The 26,050-nt window shown below is 41.3% G+C and overlaps 1 non-coding gene and 1 pseudogene across 1 annotated transcript; one reads left to right on the top strand and one right to left on the bottom strand.

Annotated features, from left to right (window-relative positions):
* Nucleotides 1-6,663: 6,663 nt before the first annotated feature.
* On the top strand, nucleotides 6,664-6,826 carry LOC112853803 (U1 spliceosomal RNA). The gene has a single exon (XR_003222932.1). It is a non-coding gene; the product is annotated as a U1 spliceosomal RNA (small nuclear RNA).
* Nucleotides 6,827-17,596: 10,770 nt separating this feature from the next.
* On the bottom strand, nucleotides 17,597-18,028 carry LOC112853760 (large ribosomal subunit protein mL42 pseudogene; annotated as a pseudogene).
* Nucleotides 18,029-26,050: the final 8,022 nt, after the last annotated feature.

Below are 26,050 nucleotides of genomic sequence, written 5' to 3'. Positions count from 1 at the left end.
GATGTACAGACAATATTTTAAAGGGGAATTGGGGCTCGCCTGGGGCGGGAAGCGCTCCTGTCACGCTATCTTTGCGGGCGCTGCTGGAAGAGAAGACCCTCCCTCCACACCGCGCATGTGTGAGGGTGTGCGTGTGTAAAATAAGAAGTCGTGAAATTTTTTTTTTTTTCAACTATGACTGCTTCGTCTCTAGTTCGCCGTGGGAGCACCGGGGCTTGCGCGCGGGACGCGTTTTGAGGCTTATGCATCTGAGCAGGTCATAGCCCGCGCGACCCTAGCTGTCCTTCCTGAACCCCGCTTCAGCGAAGCTCCGGAGGGCGACCCGGGCTCCTTCCCTGTCCTCTCCGATGTCCATGTCCTGTGCCTTTCCTATCCGTTCATTCATTCGTTCGACCTCTCATTCATTTCAAACTTCCTCCCGCGTGTCTTCATTTGTGCTCACCACCCTCTCCATCTCCCCGTCCCTTCCCAACCCCCACTTTTGTTGCCAAATGTCAATGACTTGGGATAGCTCCCAGCCATGAATTAAAGATCGAGGCTCTGGTGCGGGAAAGGGCAGACATTCGGGAACAAACATGCTCAATTTCAATTCCACAGCCAACAAATGGTCATTTTCCGGCCGAGGTTAATGTGTTCCAAGAGTATCCCGCAAGCACAAACGCTCTCTCTCTTTTTTTCTTTAACCCCTCCAAAGTAAGGTTATATCCCTCCAGGAAAACAACCCCAAACCTGCTCCCATGAAAATCCCTGTATCAAAAATAACCGCTGTCTCCTGCTCTCTAAAAATTTGCAGGCTAATTGCTAAATGTCACATTCACTTATTTCCAACATTTAAGGCATTTGCTGCAATTAGCATTTTTTTATATTTATTTAACCTCTTTGCACTAATGTCAAAGATTCAAAAGAACCAGATTCAAAATATCAAGTCATTTCTTAAAGGAAAACGCCAACATCCTGCACATAGTCTAAAATCCCTGTAATGTTCATGCAACAAAATACACAAAATCATGTCAAATGCATAAAAACCTACTGCAGAGAATGCATTTTTAATATACAGATAACTCCAAACCCTGTTTCTTCCACATTTCTCACGAAGAGAAATGTACATTTTCTGTTGCCCCATTCCCTAAAGCACCCTCCCACCCAAATACTGCAAGGGTTTGTCTGTAAAGAATGCTACAGCCTGAAATGGTAGGAGGCAACAATTCCCTCAGTCTCCAGAAAACCCGTTTGAAGAGTTTCTATTTTTTCTCTTGTCCATTCTATTAATAATCTACTTCACTTTCACTTTTAGGTCAGGTTAATTAATGCTCCGACCTGCATCGAAGAAGTGGGTTTTCTAGTGCTGGCTTCCATCACGTCTTCCTCATTCTGGATGGAAAACGCGAACTTTTAAAAGCCCCAAACAGTATAACTACGACTCAACATTCCTTAACATAAAATGGGGACTAAATAAATCCGTAATAATTACCCCCAAACAAACAAAAATAAGAATCCCCCCATATGGCATATTGCAAACACTTCTTAACCCTTTCCTAGATATAAAATACAGATGCCTATGTGGAAAGGAACAGGCAAATATTCATAGAATATTATACCCACGTATATTTGGCTGAATTCAACCTCCTTAATGATAAGCCTATTAAAATATGTGCTCTGGGGTTCCCTATCGTTCTCAATTTGCTCTCCAGCCGGGTCTGCGGTGCCCGGTGCAAACGCTGCAGCTAGGATATGGGGGGTAGGGGGGCGGGAGAATGACAAAGTTCTAAATGCAGCAGTGTGAGCCCCGAAATATCTTTGCTTTCTGCACATAAACTTTCCATTCTAGCTGCCTAGCCATCTTGTTCCTGCATTCACCTTTCGACCCTTCAAAATAATACCTTGCAGCATCGCAGGGGCCAATGCATTGCCCCAGAGCGCCTGAAACCTGCTTTAACCCGAGAAAGGGAAGCAAAAATGGACGTGCGCTTTGGGGGAAAAAGGGGGGGAAAACCCCTTCTGAAAACGGCCAGCTGCATACATATCCTGGCGAACGTTTGGAGTGTGTCTCTCTCTCTCTCTCTCTTTTTAAGAAAAACCAACCCGGGACGCCCGAGTCCCTAGGAGCCGCTGCCCCCACCCTTGGGGTTTGCCGGCTTCTCCGCACCCCCGGGCAGCCAGTAGGTCCCCTCGGCGCCTCGGGCCGGCCGGCTACCGCCTGCCGACAGCCGCAAGCCTGGCCGGGCGGCCACTTACCTATTTGCACCGCGAGGATCAGTGAAATATATCTGCCGTTCAACTTAAGTCCCATCCTACGTTTAGTCAAACCATTTGCGACCGCAGACCTTTAAATAGTTAGTTTAGAGAACGCGGGGGAAAGCTGAAAAATAGGCATTGCCAACAAGTTCCAAGAGCGACGGAGACTTTATGCACGGGGAAGGCAGAGGGAGGAGAGAAAGAGAGGGAGCGAGGAAGAGAGAGAGAGAGAGAGAGAGAGAGAGAGAAAGAGAGAGAGAGGCTGAGAGAGAGGGGGGGAAGAGCTGGGAATGGTTCACTCCATTAGGAGGGGGCGGAGGAAGTACAGCCTCACGCCCACGAGCAGGCCTGACGTGGGGGATGACACGGAATGATTTTTTTTTTTTTTTAAATAAAGACACCTTGGTAGAGATCGCCATTTATAGTCATCAGAAACTGGAATTAATCAGATATCTCCAATTAATGTACACTCCAAACGAATTCTCGCCTCCTGGGGGTGACCACTTGTCCGTCCCCGCAGCCACCCCCGCCTCCTCGCGGTTCCTGGGGCCCCCCCAACCCCGCCCCCTCCCGGCGCGGAACAGGGGCTCCCTCTCCCCTCCCTGCCTGGAGCCGGGGAGTCCTGGCGCGCCCACTCGATTGTTTCAACTTGTTCCCCCTCCTCCATCAGCTCAACGGAGAATCCAGCCCCCTATCCCTACGTTGTAGTGGGGTTTAAACGAGCGAGAACGGGAAAGGGAAAACAGCTAAAGCAGCTCTATTAATTCGACATCCCCCCCTCCCCTCCGCTCAGTCTCCTGTCCCCTGCACTTGCCTACTCTTTCTCTCCAACCCAGCAGCTGAGCTCTGCGCGCAGCTTAGGGCGCGTGAGCACACACTCACGCACACACACGCGCACGCCAATGAGCCGAGCGCCCCCTTGCCCGCCTGCTCACACCGCACGGGAGCGCGCACACACACCCAGGCCCTGGGGTTTATTCTGCACACGTGGGGCCCCTGAAATCTCCAAGTGCCCTCGGTGAATCTCATCACTTCGGACGCCCCAGCCAGCGAGAGATGGGTTCACGAGACACAGCGACACCTGTTTTGGGGGACAGGAGAGCACGGAGAAACGAGCCTCTCTCTGCAAAGATGATTTTCTGATACTAGAGATTTTGCTAACTCAGTTTAGTTTCAAACTAAGAGCTTTAGGAAATTTCCTAGGCCATCGATGGTATGTGGGGTTCTTTCTGATCCTGATGCGCCTCTTGGGGTTATTTGTTGGGCCACACACACACGTACACACACGCACACACGTACATCACGTACGCACACGCACTCCCGCATCCATATACACCTGCACTGTCTTTTGATGCTCGGGCACAAATCCTGTGTAGACGCAGCGTACTCTGCAACGAAGTGCTTCTGCAGCTGCGTCTGTGCTCAGTGCAAGGTGCTAACGACGACAGCTTGAGTTAAGAATGAAAAATAAACAGGGCTGTTTCCTTTCTAAAGGCCGTTAAGCTTTGGTTTCTTTCCCTTCTGCACGAAAAGATGACTAAATCCCAGTTTTTTTAAATCAAAAGCTAAAGAAGGCATCGGCCAACTTTAAGTCCCCTAAGAAAGAACCCTCCCCCCCCCACACACAAAAAGAAAACGCCCCCTGAAATCTTCCAAAATTACACGAGAAAATATCAAGATATTAAATAAGCAGTAGAAATGCAAACGGATTAAGGAGATATCAAATCAAATTTACTTCCTTCAGGCAGCGTGCCATCTGCGCTCCCATCTCCTGGTCCCCACACTCAGCCATTTGGAGAAGCAGAGCCAGAAAAAGGGGCAAAAAAAGAGGGGTGGGACATGCTGTGGAGAGTGAGGGGCTGAAGGGGAGCGCGGGGGTACTGGCTGCAGCACTTTGTGACGTGGTGCCTCTGCACAGGGCGGCCGCATCCCCGCGTCCGGCGGGAGCCGCAGACTCAGAGGTGTGGGCACGGGCCCCGGCCCCGGGGGCGGAGCCACGTAGCTCCACCCGGTGACGTCACCAGACCGGTGGGTGGGGTGGCCGGAGGCCCGCCTTTCCAGCATCCAGGGGCTCTTTGGCAGCCCCGGTGTTTCCTTTCCTGGTGCTCAGAGGCTCCTGGAAGGGCCGAAAGCGTAGGCGGGCAGAGGGCGGGGCGGGGGCCGGTGGCGAGAGGGGGGGTGTCCCTCGGACCCGCCCCCGACGCCCTCCAATGGCAGGGCGGGAGGTTGGTCCGAGGGGCGGGGCCTCGGGGGAATGGCAGCAGGCCCCGCCCACAGCTCCGCCCCGCCCCTCGGGGTCCCGCGCTCTGCTTGCCCAGTCGTCTGCTCTCCCGCCAGCCGTGAGCGGTGGCGCCGGTGTCTCTCTTAGACTTTTGCAGAGACACAGCTGGGGGCGATTTAAGATTTTTGCCCTTAACGTCCTTGCCTTCCTCCTGCTACCCACCCATCCCGGATCTTCCAAAACGTCGTTTTCTGAGGATGCCCTGGGATTTCCCCCATCCCAGCCTGGGGCTTTGGGGGTTGGGAGGAGGCAGCGCTAAAGGGCTCAATGAAGCAGAATGAAGCGGGGTGCAGGAGAGCTGCAGCCCGCCGACCCGCGCGCGTGCGCACAGCCGCCCGCGCTGGGGCTCTGGGGCCGGCTCTCGGTGGTCTCTACCCCGCCGTGCGGCGCGGCGCCACCCCCGGGCCCCCGCTGGCCTTCCCGAACTCTCCTCTTTCCTCGCCTCGCGTCCTGGCCTCCCCCGCCCGCGTGGGTTGCTTTGAAAGTGAGGAAATGAGAGAGCAGAGTTAGTACTACAAAAGGTTGAAAGCAGATGCTAACGGTGTTTTTTGTTTGGGTTTTTAAGCGCTTTTAAAATTGCAGGTCGTTTTGCAGTTAGGACTCCGTACAGGTTCCGTGGTTGCCAATGCAAGCTAACTGTTTGGGAACGTTGGAGGGCAATATCAGTAGTTGAAGGCGGCATTGGACAACATTTCTTCCTTTCTTTCTTTAATCCGATCAGTCCACCCCACACCGTATTAGAGGTGAAGGAGCAGCGAAGGAAAGCGGGGAAACCCAGGCCTTGTGTTGTGGGTATTGGCATGACCCCGTCTGGTCTCTACGCTTCTCTAGGTGTCAGTTTACTGATCTGAAAAACGGACATAGGACGCGATCTCCAAGATGGTCTAGCCTTTGACTTTTGTGAACCGGAGATTTTCTCCCAACCGTTGATGGGGTTGGGAGTGGGGATGTGCACGCAAAGAACAAAGTCCATGCAAGTGTGCTTGCTGTAGGCCAGCTTCTGGCAAAGGGCATGTTTCCATTAGACAAGCAATTTTGTTTAAAGCTAAAGAAACAAATACGGTGAAGGATAGGGGAAAAAAGCCATTGGTGCTGTTTGGGTCTGCATATCACATTGAGCCAAAGGTACCCCTGAAAGTAGGTCTGCATAATTAAGACAAAAATATGCAAAACTTTTTATCCCTAAAACTGCCAGAAAGAGACCATGTCTAATTTTAAGCCTGGTTGGCATCGACTTCCTCCCTCAGTTCAAGTTTGCTGCCGCCCCAGCCTCAGCAAGTGGGCATGCATATGTTCCACACACACACACACACACACACACACACACACACACACACACACGAGTGCCTGGTGTGGGCCAGACCTGCGTCCTGCGTTCCGTGTTTCCACATTGGCAACAGGGCAAAGCACTGAGCCAGTCCATCCCCCAACTCTCCACCAATCCATCATAAGTGGACTTTCCAGAAGCTGCCATTTCAAAAAACATCCCTTGGAAATTATCTGCAAGAGCAGTTGTCAGGGCCACTAGAAAATTCTACCTCTTTTTGGTCAGAAAGAATCCATTGCTATATTAAAATGGATTGGTCTAGCAATACCTCTCTCTCATAAATGTAGTCTGTCATTTTTTATAACTTTGTTAAAAAGAAAACCGCAGCCCCAAGGTGGAATTACTAACCCCCAGGACAGCAAACCAAGACTTAATTGCAATTTCAACCTCTCTAGGAATGGAATTTTAAAGCAAATCAATCTGGAATTTTCTGGTCAGCAACAATTAGGTAATCTATCACTTGGGCCCTCTCCATCCTTCCCTGCACTACACCACCAAAGGCAGAGGAGATAATCTGTGTGATAAAGCCCCTGCCCTTCTCCCCCAAAGGGAAGGGGAATTTGCCAGAAACAATCCTTTCTTTTCTTTTGCTAAGAACTTCTTGTCCCACTCTCCCTCTAAAATCCTTCAATTTTATACAACTCCTCAGAGCTTCTCTAAACTAGCTAGATGGGATGCTACTTGATTCATGAATTGCTTAATAAAGCCAATTAGATCTTCAAATGTACTCAGTTGAATTTTGTTTTTTAACACCTTCAACTGAAACCTTTGATCAAAATATGAATGTAAAGTATAATACTCTTTAAAATGAGAGCAACTAATACTTATCTGACCAGGGAGATAGCATGATCATGAAGGTGGTTTTCCCATGGCAAGGCTATCCATTGCACTCTGGATGTGCTGACCCCTGCGACTTCCCCAAATGTGGGAAACTCGACTGCATAGTTTGTGGTAATGGGGGACTGTGTTTGTGCTTTCCCCTGGGGGAAAAAAAGAGAGAAAATGAGAACTATACCATGTTTAAGTAATCATATAAATTAGGAGGGGAATGATTTTTTTGTAGAGCTATGTAGGTAGGGGTTCCAATAAAAATCTGTTTCGGATCTCTCTTGGTATCTGGTACTTGGTAAGATGATTTTTCACTCTTTCTCTTTAAGTTTATTTATTTATTTTGAGAGAGAGAGAGGAGAGAACACCAGTAGGGGATGGGCAGAGAGAGAATCACAAGCAGGCCCTATGAGCCCAATATAGGGTTCCATCCCACTAACTGTGAGATCATGACCTGAGCCAAGATCAAGAGTTGGTCACTTAAATGACTGAGCCACCCAGGCACCCTGATATTTCACTCTCTAAGCACTGCTTCAAAATTAGTTTAAATTTCTGGGCTTTACAAATATGGTGACTGAAAAATTATTTATGCAGAAATTTGAATTCTGGGAGCAAATACTGTGCTTGAAATACATCAATATGATTAGCTTTCTATTTAAAACTAATATTCCAATACAAATTAACATTGTTATGGAATATACACACAGAACAATGCACACAAACCAAAGATGCCCAGGACATTGATTTATCACACAGTGGTTCCCACTCACATTGAAATAGTCAGGACAGACATGCCAACTAAATGCAACCTTTTTTTTGGAGATAAGATCCTAAATCAAAAAGGCCAGAGACTTGTTAGACAGTTAGCAAAATTTCATTGTGGTCTGTGAATTAGACATTAGTTTGTACCATTGTGTATTACCTAATTGTAGAGTTGCATGCTGATTATAGAGAAGGATGTCCTTGGTTTTTGTTTGGTTGGTTGTTGGTTTTGGGGTTTTTTATTGAGTAAGGAGAGCATACACTGGAGTATTGAGGGGTAATGAGACATTATAGCTACAGCTTGTTTTCAAAAGCCTCAGAAAAGTAATGGCAATCATGGAGATAAATAAATAGCAATGGAGCAAACACAGTAAAATGTTAATAACTGGGGAATCTTTGGCTGAAGGGTTACTGGAGTTCTTGGACTGTTCTCTCAATTTTTCTTTAAGTCTGCAATTATTTCAAAATAATTATTTACAAAAAAATCTATTCCAGGTGAATTGAGGACTTAAATGTTGAAAATAAAGCCTTAATATAGTAAGTGAAATATATAGACATTTTTAAACCTTAAATAAGCATAAAAAGCATGAACTGGAAAAGACTGATAAATTTGAGCATAATAAATGAAAAACTTCTTTTCATAAAGTAACACCTTAAATAAAATAAAAGAATAAATTATAAACTGTCACAAAACATGAGTATCAAGAACTAAAGAACTCAAACCAAATTTTTAAAAGTGTGTTATGTACACGTACACACACACACACACACACACACACACACACACACACACACATACAATCCCTAAAATTAAAAAATGGTCAAAATACATGAAGAGGTGTTTCATAGATGAGAAAGCATATGTGATTTATTCCAGGAATGCAAGCAAACTGGTTTAACATTTAAAAGTCTCGGTGTCTCCATGTCTTTCCAGTCCTGAGGGTTTTAAAGATTACAGGTTGATCTCACTGTGGTCAGTCTCATGTTTCTGGTGACCACACCCACACCATACAATCACCATAGTACTACTTCAGAAACAAGTTGTGTTCTTCTCAATGCACCTCATTAGGAGTAACACATACTGACCCATTCTATCACAGTTGATGTTAATCTGGATTACCTGGTTGTGTTGGTGTCTGCCAGGTTTCTCTTCCTGAAATTCACCATTTCCATGTCTTCCTTTGTAAGTGATTAGTATTTTGTAGGGAAGTATTCTGAGACTAGGATGATTCCTAGTCCTCATCATACTTCCACACGACAGTCTTAGTATCCATTAGCCCTCCTGCCTAAATCATGCACCTCTAGGGTGGTTGGCCAATAGTGATTCTCTTTCTCATTTCTTCTAAATTTATTTGGCATTCTACTGTAAAAAGGAGCTTTCTTTTTTCCTCTTTCTTTCTTTCTTTCTTTCTTTCTTTCTTTCTTTCTTTCTTTCTTTTCTTTCTTTCTCTCTGTCTTCTTTCTTTCCTTCCTTCCTTCCTTCCTTCCTTCCTTCCTTCCTTCTTTCTTTCTTTCTTTCTTTCTTTCTTTCTTTCTTTCTTTCTTTCTTTCTTTTCTTCTTTCCTTCCTTCCCTCCTTCCTTCCTTCCTTTAAATCAGTGTGAACTGATGGATCCCTATCTTTTTCGATGTGCTGTAATCCCTTCTTATTTTAATGCCCAAATTGTTCCTTATTTAGCCGGTGGGAGGCATTTCAAGCTGATTTTTGTGTCTTTTCAGTGTATCCTAATCATACATTGAGAATTCTTATGTTCTGCCACAAAAAGGTATTCTGTGCTCATCATGTCCTGACCTAGCACTGGACTCAGTCATTTTTCCACAAGCTCTGCTTTTTAAAAAAAAATTTAAAACAAGATCCAGGCCTTGGTAGTGCTTGTTGTTGCTAGAGTGTGGTTGCTTCTAAGTTCCTCTGAGAAGATAGAAGTGAGGAATATGTGTGTGTACTTCTAGGTACACATACATACCACACACACACATTTCTATTTATATATCTGTATAGTCTGTACAAACATATTCTATGACTATGATATAGAACTATGAATTTATATTGACACTTCCAATATCAGTCCAATACCCTTTCAATATGCAACTGAACTAATGTGAATTCACTCCCTGGTGAGCTACAGATAGACTACCCCAGGTGGGATTGTCACACAAAGGAAACTGTATTTATAATAAGTAGGAGATCACAGAGAATAACTCCCAAAATCATGACTCCCCAGATGGGGTGGCCTGAATAGGTTTCTTGTATTTAGGTCTAAGATACATATTCAGCAAAGGGAGTTCTGTCATCACATGTAGAGGTGCGCATAAGGTCATGCATGTGTACTTAGGAAACATGCTTATACATGCATTGTATGTTATGTTAATGAGGTTTGACATCCTTAGGTGGAGATCTTAACATTATAATGAGGTATAACTGTCTAACACTCTGTGGTCCATCTGTGCAGGCCTGAGACGGTGGCCAAGCTCAAAGTGGTTTAGGCCACCTGGAACTCATCCTGTTGTCTTCCTCTAAAAGATAAGGTTAGCATTCCTATGAAGAAGGGAGGGTGGGGGGTGGGTGGGTGTTCCTGGTGAATTTTAATCTAATTCATCCAGTGGGGTGCTGTTTCACATTATGTGTAAATAAACTGAGAATCTGGACTCCCATTATCCTCAGCATGTTATTTTGTTTCTCAATTTACTCAATTGTTCGGTCTAACCAATCTTTAACCTCACTGGCTGTCTCCTCCCTCCGCCTGCTCCCATTTCTCCATGCCCGCCGTGGTTCCCCACTGTTCTTCACTGCCCCACATTCTCAGCAGCAAGCCCTGTCAGCGCATGCGCCAGCCCCCCTTGCTTCCTCAGGCGCATGGGTCCACGCGTTCATCCTCTGGGCTATCTGCCTGCACCAACTTGTGGCTCCTCAGGTCTGTCTGTTGTCCCGTGTTCTCCACCAACGTGTAATTTCTCCATGCTGGGAAGGAAAGCGAAAAGAAGATAGGCTGCCTTGATTTTATATGTGGCTTGAGGAGGGGATCTAATTTCATGTTTTTCTGTATTGTGAGTCATATTTGCCACCACCTTCCCTTATTGACGAGCCCTTTCCCTCCCAGGGCTATTACAAATGGTCTGTGCACGTACCTGAGTTCCGCACAGGGAAGGCTCTGGTTCTGCACTCTTTCATTGGTCCATATGTTTATTCCAAGGTCAGCACCACACTGTTTAATAACTATTCCTTCAGGATAAGTCCTGATATTGGATAGGCAAGCATTCCTTTCTGCCCTTCTTTTTCAGAAGTATCTTGGTTATTCATGGTCATTTTAGAGTGTTTTATTAAATGGATGCACGTTTAGAGTTATTATTTCTCTTTGATGAATTGAATATTTTCATCATTATATAACAATCCCCTCTGTATCTAACAGTCCTTTTGCTTAAAGTCTGTTTTATAGGATATCGGTATAATTAGGCTGGAATTTTTTTTTAAAGATATGTCTTGTTTTCTTCATGTTTTACTTTTAACCTTGGCTTGTTCTTATGTTTTAGGTGTATCTCTCTCTCTCTCCCCCCATTTCTCTCTCTTTTTTAATTACATTTTAGTTTGAATTCCAGTTAGTTAACATATAGTGCTATATTAGTTTCAGGTGTACAGTATAGTGATTCAACACTTCCATACAATATCCGGTGCTCATTACAAGTGTCCTCTTTAATCACCATCACCTATTTCATCTCTGGCCACCTCCCCTCTGGTAATACAGATTTTTATTTACTTTTTAAAAAAATGTTTATTTATTTTTGAGAGAAAGAGAGAGAGAGAGGGAGGGGCAGAGAGAGAGGGATCCAAAGTGGCTGGACACTGACAGCAGAGAGCCCCATGCAGAGTTGGAGCTCACGAACTGTGAGACCATGACTTGTGCTGAAGTCGCTCGCTCAACAGACTGAGCCAGCCAGGCATCCCTAAACAGATTTTTTTATCTTTATTTTTTAAATATGAAATTTATTGTCAAATTGGTTTCCATACAACACCAGTGCTCATCCCAACAAGTGCCCTCCTCAATACCCATCATCCACCCCCCCCTCCCTCCCACCCCCCATCAACCCTCAGTTTGTTCTCAGTTTTTAAGAGTCTCTTATGTTTTGGCTCCCTCCCTCTCAAACCTTTTTTTTTCTTCCTTCCCCTCCATGGTCTTCTGTTCAGTTTCTCAAGATCCACATAAGAGTGAAAACATATGGTATCTTAAACAGATTTTTTTAAAGCCCGATTTGACAATATTTATCTTCTAACTGGTGTGTTTGATCCATTTATATTAATTGTAATTAGTGAAATCTTCAGACTTGTTTCTACTATTTTTATATTTCAGTTTATCTCATTTTCAAGTTATATTTCTTTTTAATTATTTCTTTAATATTTTGAATTGACATAGATATGTTCTCCCAAAGAAAGCAAGACATTAGTCTATTCTTTGATCCCTTGGTTTTCTCATACTCCTAACACTATTATATTGATACTATATAGGCTTTTACAAATTAAAAAAAAATTATTATATTTTTGAGACAAAGAGAGACAGAGTGCGAGTGGGGGAAGGGCAGAGAGAGAGGGAGACACAGAATCCGAAACAGGCTCTAGGCTCCGAGCCATCAGCACAGAGCCTGACTTAGCGCGTGAGATCATGACCTGAGCCGAAGTCGGACACTCAACCAACTGAGCCACCCAGGCCCCTAGGCTTTAAAAAAACATTTTATTTTTTAGATTCATGAAAAGTTCCAAAAGTAGCACAGTGAGTTCTTTATTTTTATTTTATTTTATTTTATTTTATTTTATTTTATTTTATTTTATTTTTATTTTTGGGATAGTGCAAGTGGAGGGGCAGAGAAGGGGGGGTACAGAGGATCTGAAGCGGGTTCTGCACTGAGAGGCTGACAGCAGTGAGCCTGATGTGGGGCTAGCACTCTTGAACTGCGAGATCATGACCTGAGCCAAAGTCAGATGCTCAACTGACTGAGCCACCCAGGCGCCCCTGTTCAGAGAGTTCTCATATATCCTCACCCAGTTTCCCCTAAGGGTGACATCTTATATAACTGTAGTACATTATGAAAATCAAAATATTAATTGACATGATAAAAGTGGCTAAAGATCTTATTCAGATTTCACCAGTGTTTTTATAGGTACTCAGTTTTTATATGTATATAATCTATGACATTTTATCACATGTACAGATTTGTATACCACCACCACAATTTAGGTACAGTTGTTATTGCAAAGGAAGTAACCTGGGCTCCCCCACTTTAAAACAAAAAAAAGTCAACCCCCCCTGTCTTCTTCCCTAATCTTGGGCAATTACTTATCTGTTTTTCATTTCTATAATTTTCTTTTTTCCAGAATGTCATATAAAATGGATTGGGTTTTTTCATTCAGTTCAATCTCCCCTTCCTTTTTTTTTTTTTTTTTTTTTTTTTTGAGAGAAAGAGCAAGAGCAAGTCACGGGGTGGAGAGGGAGAGGAGTAGAAAGAGAGAATCTTTTTTTTAATTTTTAGAAGTTTTTATTTATTTTTGAGAGAGAGAGAGAACACAAGCAGGGGAACAGAAGCAGAGAGAGAGAGGGAGACAGAATCTGAAGCAGGCTCCAGGTTCTGAGTTGTCAGAACAGAGCCCGACTCAGGGCTTGAACTCAGAAACTGTGAGATCATGACCTGAGCCAAAGTTGGATGTTTGACTGAGCCACCCAGGTGCCCTGAGAGAGAGAATCTTAAGCAGGCTCCACGTTCAGCACGGAGCCTGATGTAGGGCTTGATCCCATGACTGTGGGATCATGACCTGAGCTGAAATCAAGGGTTGGATGCTAAACTGACTGAGCCACCCAGGCGTCTCAGTACAATCCTCTTAAGAGCCACCTAAGCTGTTGTACCAATAGCTCATTAAAAAAAAAAAAAATTGCTGAATAGTATTCCATGCTATGGATGTACCAAAATTTGCTTAACTATTCATGTATGGAAGGACATTTGGGTAGTTTCCAGTTTGGGGAACTTTATTACAAATAAAGTTGATATGAACATTTTTGTACAGATTTTCATGTAAGCATAAATTTTGATTTCTCTAGAATAACTGCCTAGGCATGTGGTTACTAGATTGTATGGCAAGTCTGTGTCTGACTTTTAAAAAAATGGCCAGACTGATTTCAAGTACTGTACTGCTGTACTATTTTACATGCTCAGTAGCATGTGTGAAAGATCCTGTTTCTTTGCATCCTTACCAACATTTGGTGTCATCGGTCCTTTTACTTTTAGCGGTTCTGATAGATGTGTAGTGATATATCATCAGCTTTCCATTTGCATTCTCCTCATGTCTAGTGATGGTGAACATGTTTTCATGTGTTTCTTTGTCATGCCCATTTCTTATTTGATGAAGTGTCTGTTCAAGTCACTTTCTCATTTTCTCCTTGGATTGCTTGTTTTCCTGCTGTTAAGTTTAGAGATTTCTTTGCATATGAATTTCTTTGGATATGAATCCTTTGTTAAATTTGTGATTTGCAAATATTTTTTTCCACTTCGTGCCTTTTATTTTTATCCTCTGGATAAAAATAGCTTTTGTTTTGTAAACAAAAGTTTTAAATTTCCATGAAATATAATTTATCTTTTTTTTTTTTTGTTTTTGCTTTTATGGATAATGGTTTTGGGATTATGTACAAGAACTATTCACTGAACCCTAGGTCACAAAGAATTTCTGTTATGCTCTTTCTAAGAATTTTACAGTTATACATTTAGATACTATATAGGCTTTAAAAATAGAATTTTGATTTTTGATTAAAATGGATGCATTATTTTCTTTTACTTTAGTCTTAGCTTTTGTTTTGTTAGTTTTAAAATAGCACAATTAAGTAACCTTTAATTTACCTATGTTTTGAGCATTATTTACATGATCTTTCCTCTGTTTAAATTATTCATCCAAGACACTTTTAACTATGCATCTCAGTGATACCTTTTGATACTTTGTATATTTCAATGTTTTTTATTTATTTGAATGACAATGTGGCTTTTCCTTCAATACTTTAAAAATGTAACTCCATTGTCTGCTTGTATCCAGTATTGCTGTTGGAAAATCTAGTGTCTATCTACCTCCCATACATGAGGCTGTATTATGTTTATACTTTAAGAATTTTTTCTGGGGCGCCTGGGTGGAGCTAGTTGGTTAAGCGTCTGACTCTTGGTTTTAGCTCAGGTTATGCTCGCACAGTTTGTGAGTTAGAGCCCCATGTTGGGCTCTGTGCCTACAGCATGAAGCCTGGAGCCTGCTTTGAGTTGTGTCCCCCCACTTCTCTGTCCCTCCCCGTTTGCACTCTGTCTCTGTCTCTCTCTAAAATAAACATTAATATTAAAAAAAAGAATTTTTTCTTTGACCTTGATATTCTCAAATTTCACTAAAATATGTCTAGTTGGACATTTTCCTCATTGCTCTTCTCTGGAACCCTTTTCAGTCCAAAGTCTTCCTTTCCTAGTTTTTTAGTTCCAGGAAATTTAACTCCATTTCCTTCTCTCTATTTAAACTATTTCTCTCTTTTTAGATCTCCAATTATCTGGATATTAGAGATTACTTTTAGATTTTAACTTACCAGCCTTGGGGATTTGGAGGTGGAAGGATGGAAAAATGAATATCCTTAGTTAGTTGGTCCCTGTTTATTTTTCTAGCTCCTCACTAGTATAGGGCTCTATACTGCCTTTACTTTGCTTCAGTGGACACCTGGACCAGAAGTCTGAGTCACAATGGGACAGAAGGAAGATATGTTTGTTCCTTCAGGGAGGGCAAGGGAAAAACAAGACTAGAATGCCAATAGTTTCTTTTTGATTTTATTCTTCCTCAGTCTTGTCAGGATTTCTGGTCCACTGGCCACAGCCACCACTTAATCATCAGGCGTTCAGAACAAACCCTGTCATCTCAAGGTTTCTCCAAGTTTTCTCTCTAATTTCCTCAGTGTTGACCTTGAAGCTGGGGGCCAACAGTCTTGCTTGTTCAGCATCTTCTCAGGACTGGGATAATCTGGTTGCCTTTTGAGTATTGATTTACAGCTGAACTACAACATAGTTAGAGACAATGCTGCATGATTTCAATCATTTTTTGAGAAATTGTGTGTGTGTGTGTGTGTGTGTGTGTGTGTGTGTGTGTGTGTATAATAGTGATTGGTTTCAGTGTTTTGTAAATGTCCATTAGGCCAAGTTTTCTGATTGTGTTCCTCAAATATTTTATATCCATAGTGACTTTTTATGTGCTCATTTTTTTCATTGCCAAGAGAGATTTGTTGGAAATAGTGATGATTTTCAATTTGTCTATTTTTCCTTTTTTTAAAATTTATTTATTGATTTTGAGAGAGAAGAAAGAGAGAGAGAAAGAGAGAGAGCACCAGCAGGGGAAGGGCAGAAAGAGAGGGAGAGAGAGAATCCCAAGCAGTCAGTGTGGAGCTGGATTTGGGGCTCCAACCCATAAACCATGAGATCATGACCTGAGTCAAAACCAAGAGTCTAACGCTAAACCGACTGAGCCACCCAGGCACCCCTTATTTTTCCTTTTAATTCAGTCGGCTTTTGCTTTGTAGAAGACTATGCTATTAGATACCTACAATAGGTGTCTGATTTTTTAATATCTTCCTAGTAATTTGAACCTTTATTATTGTTAAGTTTCTATCTTTATAAAAATTTTTTTTTTGCCTTAAAGCCTACTTTTCTTAATATCAATATAGCATCTAACATTTTTTAGGAGAATATTTGCATGTGTATCTTTTTCTATTCTTTTACTTTCAAATTACTTGTATCCTTTTATTTTAGACTTCTCTTGTAAACAACACATCCTTTGAAAAAGTCCAGTCTGACAATCTTTGCTTTTGAATTGGAGCCTTAAGTTAATTTACAGTTAGTGTAAGTACCAATATATTTGGGTTTAAATCTACCATCTCCTTATATATTTTCTATTTATCTCATCTCTGCCATGTCCCTTTTTAATCTCCTCTGTTGCCTTCTTTTGGATTGATTATACTTCATTACTTCATTTCCTCCCTTTATTATCTTGGAGGTTATATACTATTTATTATGGTTCTAGATCCCCTAGAAATTACCAAATGTGTGTTAAATTTATCCAAGTCCCATATAAATTATGCTGTTCTTTGATAACACAAATATTTTTGAAACTTTAACTGAATTGCTGCTTATCTCAATTTACGTAGCATCATTTTTGTACATCTTAATTCTCTTTATGTTTAAAACTTAATAGGACATTATTATTGTTCTATACATCCAGAATTTATTCATATTTTTCTACACATTTATCCACATATTTACCATTTTCATTGTTCTTCATTCCTTCCTGGGATCATTTTTGGGATCAGATCCTCTGACCTTCCATCTGGGATCATTTTTGTTTAGTGCAAGTCTTCAAATGACAAATTATTTCAGATTTTGTTTGTCTGAAAGTGGCTTTATTTCATTTTTATTCTTTTTTTAATGTTTATTTTTGAGAGACAGAGAAAGAGAGAGACAGAGAACAAGCAGGCAAAGGAGAGAGAGAGAGGGAGACACAGAATCTGAAGCAGGCTTGAGGCTCTGAGCTGTCAGCACAGAGCCAGACGTGGGGCTCGAACCCACAAACTGTCATGACTTGAGCTGAAGTCAGATGCTTAACGGACTGAGCCATTCAGGCACCCTTATTTCACTTCTATTCTTGAAGGATATTTTCCTCCAATATACAATTCTAGCTTGTCAGTTTATTTCTGAGTTTTATAAATACCTCATTACCTGCTGACTTGTTTCTGTTGAGAGTCATTATTCTTAACTGTTATTCTTTTGATCGCCATTAGTATTTATTTTCTAGCTGTGTTAGCTACGTTTTTCTTTGTCTTTGTTTTTTGGATTTTCATCATGCGCTTTGGTTTGACTTTCTTTCTTTCTTTCTTTCTTTCTTTCTTTCTTTCTTTCTTTCTTTCTTTCTTCTTTCTTTCTTTCTTTCTTTCTTTCTTTCTTTCTTTCTTCTTTCTTTCTTCTTTCTTTCTTTCTTTCTTTCTTTCTTTCTTTCTTTCTTTCTTTCTTTCTGAAAAAACATTTTATTATTGTCTTGCTACATAACAGTGAACATAATTGCATTTTGTCATATGGCAAATGAGATACAAGATAACATCCTTTTAATTCCTGAAAATCTCAATATCATCTGTCTTTTGGTGGATCCAGTTTCCTATGACTGAATCTATGATACAGTCTATGAGGATACCGATGGTGCTAAGTAGTGAAGAACATTTCGCTAAGTTGTTCTATCATTGGTCCTTGCTCAAAGTGTTCATTTTTTTCTTCTAATATGGTTTTCAGCACTTGATCATGTGTTTCTTCATTATTATGTACAGGATCTGGCTGAGGGATAGGTTTTATAGGTTCATATGGAATGTCCACAGAAGGGTGGTATCATACTATTGTCCTGCCATCAGATGTCAAAGCAAGCTCTACTTTGCAATTATAGTCATCTGGAAGAGGAGAATATGTAGATTTATGACAAACACAATATAAATCTCTGTTTTGAATTGGAAATAAATGTTTCTAGATAGTTATAGTTGATATCACCCATTTTACTGATGCTAATGCCATGGTGAATCAAGATGCTTATCAAGTGGCATGAAAGATGATTTGAAGAGAAACTGCTTTTCCAGGCATACCTGTTTTCATTCCTGATAGCCACTCACTGCAAGTCTGCCATCTTATGCATTTTTTTAAAAAAAATTTTTTTTTCAACGTTTATTTATTTTTGGGACAGAGAGAGACATAGCATGAACGGGGGAGGGGCAGAGAGAGAGGGAGACACAGAATCGGAAACAGGCTCCAGGCTCTGAGCTATCAGCCCGGAGCCCGACGCGGGGCTCGAACTCACGGACCGCGAGATCGTGACCTGGCTGAAGTCGGACGCTTAACCGACTGCGCCACCCAGGCGCCCCTCTTATGCATTTTTAAACTGTTCTGCTTGGGCTCCTTAAGACGTCTGTGTTTTAATGCCACTATCTCTTCAATTATTGCTTCTTTTCTAAGTATACATATATTGCCCTCCCACCCTTCCCCAAATGTTCTATGGGTTACTCTTTCATATTTCCATCCTTTTGTTTTACCATGTCTCATTTTATATATTTCCTTCTATTTTCCATTTCATAAATTCTCTCTTTATCTGTATCTATATTGTTGTTAAACTAATCCAGTAAATTTTTAATTTTAACCATTAACCATTATTCTTTTTAAAGTTTATTTATTTAGAGAAAGAGCACAAGTGGGGGAAAGGGAAGAGAGAGAGGGACAGACAGAATCCCAAGCAGGCTCTGTGCTGTCAGCACAGAACCCAACTCGGGGCTTGATCCCATGAACCACAAGATCATGACCTGAACCGAAATCAAGAGTCAGATGCTTAACCAACTGACTCACCCTGGTACCCCATTGATCATTATTCTTAAAAACAATTGTAGAAGAATTTCTAGCAGAGTCTTCTTTTTAATAAATTTTTATTTTATTTTTTTCCTTTTATAAATTTAATTTTAGTTAACATATAGTGCAGAATTGGTTTCAGGGGTAGAATTCAGTGATTCATCACTTACATACAACATCCAGTGCTCATCACAAGTGCCCTCCTTAGTACCCATCACCCAACTAGCCCATCCCCCACTGTCTTCCCTCCATCAACCCTCAGTTTGTTCTCTATCATTAAAGGTCTTTTGTGGTTTGTTTCCTTCTCTTCTCTTTTTGTCCCGCTTCCCATATGTTCACCTGTTTTGTTTTTTAAATTCCACATGTGAGTGAAATCATATAGTATTTGTCTTTCTCTGATTGACTTATTTCGCTTAGCATAATACATTCTAGCTCCATTCTAATCAAAGTTTTACTTTTAGAAATGTTTAGTTTTGAACAGATTTACAGAAAAAATTGTTCAGGCAGTACAGAGAATTACCATATACCACACACCCACTTTCTCCTATTGTTAACATCTTACATAGATATGGTATATTTCTTATAATTATTAAAGGTCATATTTTATTCAGATTTCCTTTGTCTTTACCTCATGTTCTTTTGCTGTTCTAGAACCCCATTTAGGATACCACATTACATTTAGTTGTTATAGCTCTTTGGATCATCATGGCTATGGCTGTTTCTCAACTTTCTTTGTTTTTGATGACCATGACAGGTTTGAGGATTGATTACTGGTCAGGTGTTTTATATACTCTCCTTAAATTGAGATTTGTCTTATGTTTTCCTTATGACTAGTCTGTAGTTAAGAGGTTTTGAGAATAAGACCATGGAGGTAAAGTGCCATTCTTATCACTTACTATCAGCATGTATGCAATGGGCTGAATGTTGTGTCCCCCTGTAACTCATATGTCAAAGCCCTAACTCCCAATGTGATAGTATTTGGAGATGGGATTTTTGGGAAATAACTAGGGTTAGATGAGATCAAGAGGGAAAGACCCTCATTATAGTATTAATGTCTTAATAAAGAGGCACCAGAGATTTTACTCTTTCTTTCTCCCCAACTGTGCACAAACACTTGGGGAGGAAGAATGAGTAAAATGAGCACTGAGTAAGAAAGTAGCTACTTACAAGGTAGGAGAAAAGACCTCAGAATGAAATCTACCTTTCTGGAATCTTGACCTTGGACTTCCCAACATCCAGAACTTTGAGAAACAAATTTCGGTTGTTTAAGCCATTGGTCTATGGTATTTCATTATGGCAGCCTGAACTAAGATGATGACTTAATCACTGTCCATGTTAACCTTGATCATCTGGCAGAGGTAGTGTTTTTGAGGTTTCTCCACTATAAAGTGACTCATTTTGTATCCTTTTCCCTTCATCCTCTTTGTCAAGAAGCCATTATGCACAGCCCACACTTGAGGAGTGTGGATTATGCTCGACCTCTTTGACAGTATCTACATAAATTATTTGGAATTTTTCTGCATGGAATATTTGTATTTTGTTGTTCACTTATTCACTTATGAAAGCCTTTCTCCCCCCCAATAGTGAGGACTCACTGATATTTAACTTATGATTTCACAGTGTTAAATACTACTTTACTTATTTTATTGCTCAAATTGTTAAATTTTCACTGCTGTGAACTGTTTCAGTTGGGTCTTGTGTGCCTTTAAATACCCCATAGTTGTTGGCCTTTTTTTTTTTTTTTTTTATTGGAGCACTTCTTTGCTTTCTGGCATACAAATGCTCCAGGATCATCTTATCTATTTTCCACCCCTGTCCTAGAATCAACTATTTCTTTAAGGAATTCTGGTTCCTTTTATTGTAGAATGGTATTAGAAACCAAAATCTAAGCACTTGGTGTGCTTGCTGCAACTGAGGTGTTAATTCTTCCAGGCTCTTTCATCTGATTTAGCAATAAAATACATATAAAATATGTGTGCATATGCACAGATGTATAAATATTTGGCTATGTAACCATTTGTGCTAAGTCATTAAGTCAAATGTGAGTTCATACTAATGTCTACAACTCTAATCCATTACCATATAGATCTTTTTGACCTCCTCCCCATGCTTCTCTGTAACCTCTCACTCCAACAATGAGAAACATTACTCCTACCATCTCTAACCCAGTTACTTAATCGTTCAGTTCTAGTATACATGTATAGTGGCCTCAGAATGGTCAGCCTGCAGGGGTGCCTGGGTGGCTCAGTTGGTCAAGCATCTGACTCTTGATCTCAGCTCAGATCTTGATCTCAGGGTCATGAGTTCAAACCCCACAGTGGGCTCCATACTGGGAGTGGATCTACTTTAAAAAGTTAGACCTTTCTTTTGGGACACCTGGGTGGCTCAGTTGATTGAGTGTCTGACTTTTGATTTTAGCTCAGGTCATGGTGCCAGGGTCATGGGATTGAGCCTTGTATTGGGCTCCGTGCTGAGCATGGAACCAGCTTGAGATTCTCTCTCTCTCCTTCTGCCCTCTTTTCTACTCATACTCTCTCTCGCTTTCTCTCTCTCTCTCTCTCTCTCAAAAAAAGAAAGAAATGTTAACCTGTACTCCCATGGGAAACACCCTGAGTACTGTGCTTATGTAAAGTTCTTACTGCTTTTAGTCTCACAGACTCCACTCAGTTCAAAGTTACTGAGATCAACGTCTTTTTGCACCATTCCCTTCAGTGAGATTATTTCATAGATTTGTAATACAGTTAGACTCTTTTGTCATATTCTGTATTCCATCTTGGATTCCTCAACCTCCTAAATGATTTTTTAAAAGATTTTATTTTTAAGTAATCTCTATACCCAACATGGGTTCTAACTCACAACCCTGAGATCAAGAGTTGCATGCTCCACCAACTGAGCAGTCAGGCACCCCATAAAGGATTTTTAAAAATTTTTTTACACATTAAGGCTCACTTTTTGTACCGTAAAGTTCTATGCACCTTGACAAATGAAAATTGAAGTGGACTGACTTCTGTGCTGCTTTACAATTCTTGTGAAAAGAATAAGTTCAGTTAGCTAATTCTTAACTCAGGGATCACTGTGAAAGCCTGAGAGCCCCCATGGAATCATTCTGTCCGATGGAAATATAACATGAACTACATATGTTATTTTATATCTTCTAGTAGCCTCAAATTAAAAAATAGAAACAGGTGAAATTAATTTCTGTAATATATTTTATTTAACCCAGTGTATCCAAAATATTGTAATTTCAACATGTACATATAAAATAAGCTACTTTACATTTTTGGACTAAGTTTTCAAAATCAAGTATGTATTTTACACTTCTAGAATATCTCAGTTTGTAATAACCACATTTCAAGTCCTCATTAGATACTTGTGGCTAATGATTACTGTACTAGACAGTTGAATATTTAAAGAGAACCTTTTATTCAATAACCTTATTTCAGAATGTGCTGAAAATGGGACCCAGAATTTAATTTTAAGGATATCGGAGCTACCAGAGTGAATGCATAGGCTTGAATAATCTCAAATGTGAAAGTTAGAACCTTGATAGGAAAAGAGTGGTGCCTTTCACCTGATGTGACATTTGGGTAGGTGAATCTGATAATATTTAACCTGGAATTATCTGGAACCTTACAGGCCAGCAGAAACATTTCCCTCCCCATGCAGCCTCCCTTTGAAGATGTTAGAGACTGCAAAAACCCCATCCAAGGCAGGTGTATTATTCTCAACCTTTAGACCTGCCTCACCTCACTGCCTTCGGAACAATAAATTAGGGTCAAGGTGCATACAACCTCAGTAAGAAATATAGTCCCTACTCCAGGGCAAAAAATGCACTCACCCAAGGAATTACAAGACCTGGAAAATATGTAACAGTGTGAACTGGCAATATACAAGTGGAAGTGGGTATTGAAAGTGGTAGATGAGGGAGGGTGGAATAAAGTCGATGAGGGTGACTTTACTGCCATGGGACTCCTGTGGCTAGGGATTTAAGATCCTAGGAAGGAGTCCCAGAGCCAGTGCTGACATGCACTGGGGTGGCTCTGTGAAGCTTGCACACAATGCTGGTATAATCAATCCAGCTGTAGATACCTGAACTTCCTTGACAGAGCAGCACAGAAGAAATCAGAAGGCTCAAGGAGGTGTGTGTATTAGAAGGCATTTATTGCATGAGACCAAATGCCTTACCACTTGGATGTATTCTCCAGGAGAGCCCAGCTGACTTGGTCTTCACTAAGGCAAATGCACTTTGGATATAAATTTTGTCTTTTCTGTACACATTTCAAATATTTCCCCATAACTATTATTTTCTTTTTTGACTTTGTCTGTGATGTCTTCTGCTATGAAAAGTCTATAATTTTCAAGTACTGAGGTTTGTCCATATCTTCATGTTTGGCTTCTGGATTTTGTATCTCATAAATAACCTCACCACCTATTGCTTATAAAACTATTAATTTTTTAGCATTGAAAACGGATATGTATCTGATATGATTACTAATAACAGCTATGCTTACTCAGGAGCTTTTTATCCTGCCATCCACATATTCAAAAGTTAAGAATTGTCATCTTGGTTCCCTTTTCTAAAGCTGACCTGATTCCATGGAACACACAGGTATCTCTCCTTTTTTGCTGCTTTGCATTTTGTTGATGCATACAGTCAATATGTCCTAATAGAGACACATATAGTGTGGGCTATATTATACTTTCTCCATCTTTGCTTGAGCATCTAATGGTCTCCCCTGGTGATTCTGATCATGTCTGGATAATGAAGATGACAGAAAATGTTTGGTCCATGTATAGTCTTCATAGAGGCAGGCTTTTGTTCTATGAATCACTACAAAAACACATTTTACCCAAAAAAAATGGGACTGTTTGAGCATAGTTTAGTATTCTAATATTTAAGTTTTTGTATGCTTGGAATCTTTGATGCTGTATGGAAGGTGACTTTACCCAGAAGGTACTTGAGAGTCACATGCTTTACTGACTGAGTCAGCCTGGCGCCCCAACTTTAAGGGAATGTGATTTCTGGCCACAAGTTTGTGTGAGGTCTGGCTTGGAGATCTCAAGACCTCTGACCATAGATTCTCTGAGGATGTCATTTTCTCTTCCATCCAACCTTCCTTGCATTTGAAGAAACAAGTATATGCCTATGTTGTAAGAAAATTATAAACAGCATGTTTCAGTGATCAAAGGGAATGTGACATTTATGTCACTGATATAACCGTGAGATCGCAGGGCACATTCACTGTGGGTTGTACAGTTTCTCAGTGCATCAAGGATCTGCTAGTGGGACCCTGCCTCTGCAATCAAGCTTTCTATCATGAAGAGTTAAAATATGGTTGAGCTCATAGTGCATCTTTTAAGTAGGGCTATTTTTTTTTTTTTTTTGAGAGAGAGAGAGAGAGAGAATGAGCAGTGGTGGGTCAGAGAGAGAGGCAGACACAGAATCTGAAGCAGGCTCCAGACTCTGAGCTGTCAGCACAGAGCCCAATGCAGGGCTCAAATTCAGGAGCCGTGAGATCATGACCTGAGCCGAGGTCGGATGCTTAACCGACTGAGCCACCTAGTTGCCCCAAGTAGGACTTTTTTTAAAAACTAAAAAATAAAGCATGGCCGTAATAAAATAAACATTCATTAAATGAGAATTATCTACTTTTACATATTTGGATAAAATTGTTTACTTTCATTTATTTATTTATTTATTTATTTATTTATTTATTTATTTTAAGAGGGTGAGTGAGAGAGACAGCAAGCATGTGAGCAGGGGAGGGGCAGAGAGAGAATCCCAAGCAAGCTTCACTTTCAGCACAAAGCCAGATGTGGAGCTCAATCTCACCACTGTGAGATCATGACCTGAGCTGAAATCAAGAGTTGGACGCTTAACCAACTGAGCCACCCACATGACCCTGGAATAAGATTTTTTTTTTTTTTAATTTTTTTTTCAACGTCTTTTATTTATTTTTGGGACAGAGAGAGACAGAGCATGAACGGGGGAGGGGCAGAGAGAGAGGGAGGCACAGAATCGGAAGCAGGCTCCAGGCTCCGAGCCATCAGCCCAGAGCCTGACGCGGGGCTCGAACTCACGGACCGCGAGATCGTGACCTGGCTGAAGTCGGACGCTTAACCGACTGCGCCACCCAGGCGCCCCGACCCTGGAATAAGATTTAACTAGAAAGCATTTGGAATAAGATTTAAAGAAAAATAACAAGACAAATGAGTGGATTTTTCTTAAACTCAGTTCTAAATAATTTCTCAGACTTCTTCCCCAGGACAGCCTCTGAAAGGTTGAAAGTATTGTAGATTACTTTTATGTACTTTTAGAATTGGAGGCTTTTTTGCTTTCAATGAATTGTTCACAAGGATTTCTTAGACATTAGGCTAATGTTGAATTAGGAAACATTATGCTGCTACTAAAGTTTTTCATTTTTGCTTCATTTTAATGGTACCCTCTTCTCCTCTGGTTTCAGCAGGGGTGAAAGCTTCCCCTGACCATCAGCGTCCTGTGGTCACACAGGAAAGAGAATCTACTTCTTTCAACACTGCATGTTTTCTTCCTGCTCCTAAAGATTGTGTAATTTTTTTTTTTTTGAGACAGAGAGAGACAGAGCATGAATGGGGGAGGGGCAGAGAGAGAGGGAGGCACAGAATCGGAAGCAGGCTCCAGGCTCTGGGCCATCAACCCAGAGCCCAACGCGGGGCTCGAACTCACGGACCATGAGATCGTGACCTGAGCCGAAGTCGGACGCTTAACCGACTGAGCCACCCAGGCGCCCCAAGGTTGTGTAATTTTTTAAATAGTTCAACTGATACATCTGTTTGAAGTGTCATTTTATCAGATAAATATTTTTTCCAACTGTAATTTTGAAAAAATGTGATTATATCTTCAAGAGTTTATGGTGCTCTGGTACTGAGACAGTCCTGATATGGAAGCCAGGCTGGTCACAAATGCCACCAATTATTTTGTGAGAAGGGTGGGAAGTGAGCTTGGCTGGCAGCACAGCAGCCACCACAAGAGAATTCTCCCTCTTCCTCTCTATCCTGGTGTGAGGCTGGGCTCCAGAATAATCTTTTTTTAAATGTTTATTTATTTTTTATAGACAGAGTGTGAGCAGGAGAGGAGCAGAGAGATGGGAACAAATGATCCAAAGCGGGCTCTGCACTGACAATGGTTTGTGGGACTTGAACTCATGAACTGTGAGATCATGA

This window comes from Puma concolor, chromosome B2 (genome assembly GCF_028749965.1).
Source record: "Puma concolor isolate L17-30 chromosome B2, mPumCon1.1.hap2, whole genome shotgun sequence".
Taxonomy (NCBI): domain Eukaryota; kingdom Metazoa; phylum Chordata; class Mammalia; order Carnivora; family Felidae; genus Puma; species Puma concolor.
This window is presented reverse-complemented; position numbering and strand designations above follow the sequence as displayed.